General features: G+C 57.7%; 1 protein-coding gene across 1 annotated transcript in view; it reads left to right on the top strand.

Moving 5' to 3' along the window:
- Window positions 1-9,542, top strand: part of MOB2 (MOB kinase activator 2) — a 73,076-nt gene that overhangs the window by 1,030 nt on the left and 62,504 nt on the right. The window lies entirely within an intron of this gene.

Raw genomic sequence — 9,542 nt, 5'->3', positions numbered from 1 at the left:
TTCCCCTCTGCAGCATCTCTCCTCACTTTCCCCTCTGCAGCATCTCTCATCAGTTTCCCCTCTGCAGCATTTCTCCTCAATTTCCCCTCTGTAGCATCTCTCATCAGTTTCCTCTCTACAGCATCTTTCACTTCTCCAGTACCCCATTCTCTCCTCTGACGTGTCATCCTGCCTGGTGCAGATCCTTGTCACCTCATGCCTGGACTGTTTCAGTAACCGGAGGGTCTGCCTGTTTCAATCTCTTCCTACTCCAGTCCATCCAAGTGGTTTTCCTAAAGTGCAGGTCTGACCATGTCACCCTCAACTCTGACCTCCAGTGGGTCTCTTTCCTCTCCACTGTCAGATATAAAATCCTCTTGGGCATTCAGAGTCCTTTATACCTGGCACCTTCCTACCATTTCCCCCTGCCCCACAATCCAGCAATCCTGGTCTCGTGGCTTTTCCATAAACAAGACAGTAGATGTTTAATAAATGTGGTTGACTTGGCTTTGCCTGCTACATTTAAGGCATTGCTCTTGGTGCTGCGGGGAGAAAGCCAAAGCATCTAGTGCTAAGCATGCAGGCCCTTTCTAAAATGCAGCATTGCCATTTGTGGCCATTCAGGAAAAGGACACACTATGGTATCCCCAGCCTGCCATCCCTCCCATTCTTGAGTGCCTCTGTGCTGAGGAAGGCGAGGCAGCCTTATCTTCTGCTCCTCCTGCTGCTTCTCAGGAAAGGGAGGGCCCTACAGGAAGCACAGACCTGTTGGGGCCTGGCGAGGGGCTGGTGCCTCATGGCGCTGGCCTGCTCTGTATTCACACCCGTCTTCCACTTCAGGCATTATTGGGAGTGTCCCTCGGTGTGTTCTCTCGGTGTCTTCTAGGACGGTAGCTCCCATCTCTGTGGATGGGAGGTGGCTGGAGGGGGAAGGGGGGCCCTGGCCCCATGGCTTTGGTCACACTGCTCCAGTCATAGGCCAGGAAAACAGCTTTTGGCACCGGGAAGTGACAGGGCAGCAGAGGTGGCCTTTGGGCCCCGAAGCCTCAGGCCTTTGGTAAGGAAGGCCATTGCTTCACCTCCTTTTTCGGAGAGCACCTGCCCCTAGGGTTTCCCTCTGGACCCAGAGCAGCCGCCCAGGAGTCTTCCCTAGCGGCCCTGACACTGACCCTGGCCCTGAGCTTCTGGGGCTCCCCTAGAGCAGGCTGTGCCCATCTTCCGTGGAGACTAAGGCCCTGGACGTGAATCTCTCTTACCTGAAGGAGACGAGCACTTATAGAGTGCCTACTGTATGCCAGGCACTGGGCTGAGTACACTACAAACGATCTCATTCGGTCCTCACACCAGCCCTGGGAGGGAGGTGCTGGCCTTCAACCCATTTCACAGACAGGGAACCTGAGACTGGCCTGGTCTTGGGTCTTCCTGAAGGTCTGTGGGCCCAGCCTGGCTCTTCCCATGGGGCCCCCAGCTGCTCCTTACAGGGACCTTCCTTACCGTGAGGGCCTCAGAGAAGCCGTGGCTTTGCTCCTTGAACTGTCTGTGGTGCTGCAGTGGAGGCTGGAGGAGGATCCAGCCTCGGGGGGCAACAGGCACTTGTCTTTCACAGGTGCTTTTCAAGCCCAGTCAAAGTTATGGAGCGAGGGCCAGACCCTGGAGGTGGATGCGGGCAGTGGGTGCTTCCTTGTGGGTTTCCAGGGGAAGCCTGGCTTCGCTTCACATTCTGCCTCAAGGTGTACCAAAGGTGGGTAGAGATGCTTGCTGGTGTGCCTGGGGCACTGCCCTGTGAGGGCCTTGGCCAGCTTGCCAGGCCTTCCACCTGGCTGGTCTTTTGTCCTCTTACTGCCCCCTGGTGGGAGGCCAGACTGGATCGAGCTCTGTTTACCCTTGTGCTGAGGTATGGTGTGTGTGAGAGAGCCAGGCCCCAGGGGAGGCTAGCGGAAGGGCCATCTCCTCACGCAGATCTGGACCTCTTGCTTGAGGAATTCAGGTTTCAGAGCGAGACAGACTAGTAACGAGGCCTTGACTTGGGGTGGGGGTTCAGGTCAGGGGCGTCAGAGACACAGGTTTTCTTGGGGCACAGCTGAGCTGGGGGACCATGGGCTTGTGTGGGTGACCCGAGGTCTCCCCGTTCTTGTTCCCACAAGCAGTCATAGAGACCGTTCATCGAGTCCTCGGGACTCCCATCAGAGCTGTGACAGTGGCGGCAGCTGAAGGGGGTTGGGCCCAGCACCTTCCCTTGTGTCAGATCCTTTGGTTCAGTCTGTGGTGGAACTGGACAGGAGGCTGCTCTGTCCCCCAAAACAAGATAGGCTGGGAAGGCCAAAAGTGCAGGTGTGTGGCAGGAGCCGAGGGGAAGGGCCTGACGGTGGCTGCCCGCCGAGCCCGCGGGCTCCTTCCCTCACCATCTTCCAGGTCCTTTATCCACTTATTCCTTCAGTCAGTCAACCTTTACTAAGCTTGGCCCTCATTTACTGGGGGGAGACACAAGGAAACTGCAGAAGTTTATTCTTGTGAGGACTCAAGCCTTGGCATAGGAGCTCCCGACCCTGGCATTCAGGGCTCCTGGTGGTCGGCACTGATGTTGAGCTGAGCCCTGGAAACTCTGGGATGGAGACCAGGAGAGAGGCAAGGAGGGAGCCTTCCCATCCTGTGGATCCTCAGACCCTTGCCCAGTGGCTACCTCTGGTACCTGCACAGCTTCTCTGGCCTGGGGCCCTCTGGCTCACACAACCCCCAGGGAGTGGCCTAACCTAGGATGTACCCCGGCCCCCTCCTCTTCAATCTTCTTGGGGAAAGTCTGCCTGGAGATGACAAAGCTATTTTCCAAAGCCAGATCTGACCGTGTGACTTCCCTACCTGACCAACTTCCATGGTTTCCTCTGGCTGCTGCATGGCCTGGGCCCAGCTGCCTTTGCGGCCTCACTGGACGTTTCTCACTCCTGCCCTCTGTGGCCCCATCGACCCTGCCTGTCCCCCCTTTCTTTACCCCTGCTCCTTTGGGGCTATCTGTAAGTCCTCCCTGGAAGCTTCTCGAGGGTGGGGAGGCTCAGTCTCTGGGCCTGGCACCTAGTAGGTACCCAGAGAATGCTCATTCATGGGCCAACGGCCCCCTCGGTCACGGATGGGGCTTTGCGATTCCTCCCAGGGAGCCCAAACACAAGCTCTCTCACTTGTGTGGGGTCTGCCCAGCTGTCACTTTGTCACCAAGTGGGGAGGGGGCAGCTTGGTTTGAGCCTTGACCCGTCACTTCCTGTCTGTGGGACCTCCTTCCCCTCCCCCCCTCTCCCTGGCAGGCGCCTTCTCTGTGAAGTAGGGTTGATCACAGCCCTCCTTCCCGAGGCAGAGATGGAGGGGCCAGGGGTGCCTTTGGGGTGATGCCTTAGATAGGAGACAATACAGAGCTTTATCACCGGACCTGCTGGTCCAGGCCGTGGGTGCTGGCAGATATTCCCGCACCTGGAGCCATCCCACCCACCCAGGCAGGAGAGTCAGAGTCTGGGGACTCATGCGGTCCGTGTGCAGGGGAGTGAGACAGACGTGGACCTTTTCCCGACCTTGCGGGAGTCGGGGAAGCTAGAGAGTGGACACGGGAAGGAGAAGGTGCCGACCGCTAGAGCTGTCAGCCAGTCTTCACCCAGAAGGTGACTCCTGAGCCGTGGGAGGGGAGGATGTTCTGGGGACAGCGAGGGTGTGCAGGCAAGAAGCAGGCTGTCATGGGAGGCTTAGGGCCGGCAGGAGCCCTGCAGCACTGACACTCCTCCTAAGGCCATGGGCCTCAGCCTCCCCAGTCTCACCCCCTCTGGGAAGGTCCAGTTTAGCAGCCCCACCTGCCTTTCCAGGAGCTCAGCAAGAATGTGGCATTGGTTGAATGGCAGATCAGGGGGAGATGGCATGTCCAGCCATCTTGTGGGCCACATGGCATGAGCGGGTGAGGACCGAGGAGGGCGGTGGTGACCGGGTGGGGCCGAGGAGAACGGCAGCAGCAATGAAGCGACAGCAACGTCGTAGCAGCAAGGGCATGAGTGTCACAAAACAGCCACTGTATGGACAGGAGCAGTGACCAGCTGTGGCAGCTGCCGCCTCGCGGGCGCTCTGCACATCAGCGTCCTGCTAGGGTATCTTCACCCTAGCCCTGGGAGACCGGCGCTGTCATTTTCCCCATTTTACAGAGGAGCAGACAGAGGCCGAAAAGATTCACCCAGGGCTGCTAGTGTGTCTGAGACAAGAGTCAAACCTAGGTCTTCCTCTCTCCGTGTCTGTCTGCATGTTCGCTCGTGGCCCCTGGTGAGCAGAGAGGCCGAAGAGTTGAGAGAGTCCTGTGATCTGGGGGTGCGCCACATTAACCTCCTCTGAGATTTGTGGGCAGGGAGTGGGCCTACTCCCTTGGGAGTGTGTGAGGAAGAGGGCGATGACCAGACAGACCCCCTTGGGTATGAAGGAATTGTGCCCCCTGCGGGGGTGCAGAGCCCAAGCCCCGACCAGCCCCTGCCCTTGGGGTCCCCTGGAGTGAGGGGTCAGATTGCACCCAGGGAGAGCAGCTCCAGGTTGACCACACCTATCCATGGCCATCCATTTCTGGCAGCTGACCTGACTTTGCCTCCTTTGGGATCTAGCGGTGCTCAAGACCGTTTCATGTCCAGCCCCCTCATTTTACAAGGGTAGTTCAGTGATAGGGCAGGGTCTCGCCCACAGGTTGTGTGGGTCAGAGACGTTTTGGACCCTAGAGCTGCGGTTCTTTCTGCTGTCCCGCATTCTTTCGATTTCATATTGTGTGGCGACCCAAGTAAATAGTAATGATCAGTTAGTGATCAGCATTAGCAAAGGGCCCATCTCAAAACCAGAGCTGCCCAGATATCAGCAGCGTCACATGGGGGCAAAGAAGGCGTCTTGTTTTGGGGGGGGCAGTGCAGAAACCTTGACCTCTCACCAAAGGTGGAGGTGGTGCTGATGGAGCAGCCTGGGCTTGTCCTGTGTAGTTTCATAGGCATCTATTAGGCACTTACTGAGTACATGTCGTTTAGAGTGGTGCAGGTGGTCAGTGATCTTTTGTGCAGGCTCCTCGCTTTACAGATGGGGAAACTGAGGCCCAGAAGAATGACATGAGGCTGGTCCCAGGACCCTCAGCTGACTGGGCAGTGGCAGAAGTTCCCAGAAGCCACCCGTCTGCTTACAGCCATTTCTCTGCCCAAAGTGATCTGAAGCCTTGGCCCCATCCTTCACACAGATCTTCATGTCTCTGGTCTTCACTAGTAATGATCATGGAGAGAGACCATGGGTTAAGAGATGCTGGATGAAGCTGCCTCCCCCTGGAGCAGAGGGAAGGCCTGGCCGGGCAGCCTCCGGGACCCTCTGGGCAGTGTCCAGATGCCCTTGCGTGGGGGAGGCACTGGGCGAGGGGTTGAGCCCTCAGCCTGGACTCCAGAAACGGAGGGGCTTGTACTGACTGAGAATTGGGTCGTGGCAGCCAGAAATGACTTTAAGGAACCTGGGCTATTGCCTGGATCTCTAGAAAGACCCAAGCAGGGGGCTGGAAGCATGCTCTTTCTGACAAACTGACGCCAGGTCCCAGAAGCCTCGAGGCCAGCCTTGGACACCCCGGGAGACGTGGCCTGGGGGCTAGAGAAGCTCACTCTGCAAAGGCTGAGCTCCCATGTCCTTGAGAACCAGTCATCTGTCTGGGCCTGAGATGAGCCCATCCCTGATGGCTCCGGACCCGTGCTGTTCTGGATTCGTTTGTAATGATGTCTCATACTTTCCCCTGGATTGACCTCCCCTTCCCCAAATAACAAAGAATATTTATAGAAGACAAAGAGAAAAGATAATCAGCAAGGCCTGTTAATGCATCAGAGCCTCTGAAGACACACAGCAGGGTTTGTGGCTGGCGTGCCCACACCTGCCAGTCATCCCCTCGGTTATTCAGCGCTAGGAAGGGAGGCTCACTGGCCTCTCCTCTGGCTCTCCTGGGGTCAGGGAGGCCTGCTGAGGGGGGAGGTTGCTCCAGTTCTAGACAAGAAGCAGGCATTTCGTCCTTTAGTGGATGGATGGCAATAACCTCACGTGTTAAAGGATACGAAGGCCCTGCAGGGCACTGCCTTGTCGGGACCCGGGACTCTGTTCACACAAGGAGCTCCCACTGTGGAAACTCCTTCCATTGAAGCATATTAGCAACGTTAAGTCTTAAGGAAATGGAATTTGGCTCTGCCTGGTGCCAGGTAAGGCTAATGGAGCACAGGCAGCACTTGAACTCAGGTGACTCAGGGCTGTCCTGGCTCTGCTCTCATCAGACAGACCCCGTGGCCGGTGTTGGGCTCAGAAGGACAAGGGAGAGCTGGGAAGCCTCCCCAGGAGGGAGGGCAGAAGGGGCCAGGGCCTGGAGGCTGGCTGGAGGGGCGATGAATGGTCAGCCCAGGGAAGGGAACATTGTCCCTAGTCACATCACGCCCCCATAGGCACGCCACCTGAAACTGGGGCAGGTGGGCAGAGGCACAGCTCTTGGAGGTGAGGTGGATGTGCCCTTCTCTCCCACCTTCAGGCTGGGGCCCATGGCAGAGTCACCACTGCCCTCTGGGGCTGCTCCCTCTCCTCTGGGCTTCTCTCCTCCCATCTCCCCTAGCCTTTGCCCTCAGACCAGTTCCTCAGCTCCGCTAATCCCCTTCTTTCTCTCCATGTTTCCCCATTTCCTCATAGAATGAAATACAGCCCCATTCTCCTGGAGTGTGAGACCCTGCCCCCCTGCTCTGCTCCCCAGCAGCAGGACCCTTTCCCTCCAGCATCCCTGGCCAGGACATGTCAGGAGCCACCTTCCCCTTCTGCCCCACATCTAGAGGCTCCTTCCAGACTTGCCAATGCCTGACCCAGGCCCTGCCACAGACTTCCTCCTCCATCCCTAACCTGACTCACCTGCCAGATCCCAGCTGGAGCCAGGACCCCAAAGGCCCCCGGGGGCGTGGAGCCCCGGGCTGGCTAAGACAGGGAGGACAGCTCCATATTCCTGAGAAGGGTCTGACATCCAGGATACCGAGGTACCCAGCTGGACGTTGGGAGACTGGGAGCTGCTCCCTTGTGGGGGAGTGTGGGGCTGCCTCAGTGCCTGTGGCCTGGCCTAGGGCCCTCTGTGCACTTGACCTTACGCACTTCTCTTTTTCCTTTGCTGGACTAGAAGGCCACTGAGGGGAGGGCCCCCAGAACCTGACCCAAGGCAGGCTGGAGGGGCTCCTTCCCCAGTCCCGCCACGCTGTGTCTTATGTACTATGACGCATTTGCTTCATCAGGTAACTTGGGGACCCATTGGGAAAGAGAAAAGAAAGCTTTGTGGGCGCAGATGTCAGGTCAAGGTGGCGGCCGGCCTCTGTCGGGCTGGGCCTCGGGAGCCTCCTTCACTGCTTCCTGGCAGCTCACGGGCTCCCCGTCACTTCCTGCTCTTGATCTCTATCAAGAGTTGGTAGAAGTACTGGCGTCCACACAGGCCCTCTGAGCTCAGGGGTCTGTGAATGACCTGTGGGGCTTTCCCAGCACAGCTGTCCACTCCACAGCTCCAGCCGCAGCCCAGCCCTGTGCCTGCTGGCCTCCAGCCCCTCCTGCGTTTGCCAGCCTGGCAGGCGTGGGGTGGCACCTGAGGCTCTAATGATTAGTAGTTTGGAGCATTCTCTTCGTATGGCTTTGGAGAGCTTAGACTGCTTCCTCTAAGAGCTGCCTGTCTGTGGTCTGACCGCCGTCCATGGGGGATGGCCCCTGATTTTATAAATTTGCATCCATTCCTTAAATATCTTAGAAATTTGACCTTTGTTGGAAACTTAAGTAGGGTTTGTTTCTGAAGGGGAACACAGGCCCTTGCAGGGCTGCTCTCCCATTGGGATGTCGTTGGGGTCCCGGGGAACCAGGAGAGGGCATGTTTACTGGGCCTTCTCCAGCTACTCCCGAGCCACAGACGTTGTTCTGAGGGGCAGCCAAGGTTCGTCCACCTTCATCTCCGAGCACCTCCACCCCAGGGCTGGACTGAGGCTGGTGAGAGGATGGGGCTAGCTTTGAAAGCCTCTTTGGGTAAGGGTCAGGCATTGGACCTAGGCCCTGGGCTGGGCTCCAGTAAAGGAAAGAGCAGGGATGGGACGGAGATAGGACATTCGCCTTGATGTGGCAGCTAGAGCTGAGGCCCCAGTGATTGGGCTGGGGAGCAGAAAGCGCAACCACAGCTAGTTAAAAGGCATCCTATGAAGGAGGGTCTGGAGGCTGGGCAGGAACAGCCTCTGAATTTAGGAAGAAGGTGTGTGGAGCTGCGTCTCCTTGAAGGCAGCAAGACCGTGACCTGCTCTGTGTTCCAGAGAGATTTCAGAAAGGGGGGTGGGAGGGCATGGGCAGATCCTGTCTGTGTTGACCAAGAATTGGAAATGGAGGGGAATGGCTGCACAACTTGTACAGATGGTTTCAGAAAAACCAGGGAAGATTCCTGTGAACTGATGCGCAGTGAAGTGAGCAGAACCAGGGGAACGTCTGCTTTGACAGATGGGGACCGAGACAGCTCTGGGCCCCCTGCTGGTGGGGGGGGGGGGAAGTGCCCTCCAGCCCGCAGGAGGGCTGGGAGGAAGCACCGTCTGCATTTGCTTCCCCTGCTTTTTCTGTCTCTGCTGCATGGCCAACAGGGCAATGTCATGTGCGTGATGGGCATCATCTTTCTTGCCTTCTCCATGGCAGAGAGAGACTCTGGACCCTAGGAACTCTTTTGAAAGAGCGAGTGTGCTAAAGTAAGTAAAGGATCAGTTTATTGAAAAGGAATCCCTCATTTCCTTCAGCATTCATCCCCGTGCCGCCTTCCATGGGAAACCTTTTCTGTCTTTTGTCTCCTGCCCTCGTTCTTCCCCTTGGTCCAGGGTAAACCCCTCTGTGTAGGGGCTTAATCAGTGCCTGGGGATCGATAGATGGTAGTGGTGGGGAGATTTTTAGGCATTGCCCACATCGGGAAGAACTGCTGGCTCGGGCCGTGAGCTCGTGGGGCATCGGGCCTGCCCCCACCGTCCCCCTGCTTTCACGGGTGGCCCGAGGGGGTCCTGAGAATGTCTGCCCGGCCGGCCTTGGGACGCTTGGTGAAATGAGCCTGGTGTTTAGATGTGTCTCAGCATTGGGCTCTAGAGAGAAGCATGGAGAGGCACCCCCCCCCCCCCCCCCACACCCCCCCCCCCCCCCCCCCGAACACACACCCCAGCACACACACGCACACACCCCCCAGCCTACCCAAGCCCCTCCCCAGGCCAGGGCTTTCTCGCTTTTAGTAATCACCTCTTGTTGGCTTCTAGCTGGCTTCCTCTGTGTTTGTCTCCCCCGGAAGCTTGTAAGCTCCTTGAGGGCAGGGCCTGGTCTGTCTTGCCTATTTTTGTATCTCTAGTGCTCAGCACCTGGCCTCGGCATTTCAGTTCATGAGAGGAAGAGCTGGGACTGTGTGTGCGTGTGTGTGCTGGGGTGTGTGTGCGTGTGTGTGCTGGGACTGTGTGTGCGTGTGTGTGCTGGGGTGTGTGTACGCGTGTGTTGGGGGGTGTGTTTGTGTGTGCTGGGGTGTGTGTGCGTGTGTGTGC

Source organism: Petaurus breviceps, unplaced genomic scaffold (assembly GCF_028583685.1).
Source record: "Petaurus breviceps papuanus isolate PSGF00001 unplaced genomic scaffold, PetGlider_PUasm1.0 89917, whole genome shotgun sequence".
Taxonomy (NCBI): Eukaryota; Metazoa; Chordata; class Mammalia; order Diprotodontia; family Petauridae; genus Petaurus; species Petaurus breviceps.
The sequence above is the reverse complement of the archived record's forward strand: the minus strand, read 5'-3'. Positions and strand labels throughout refer to the sequence as shown.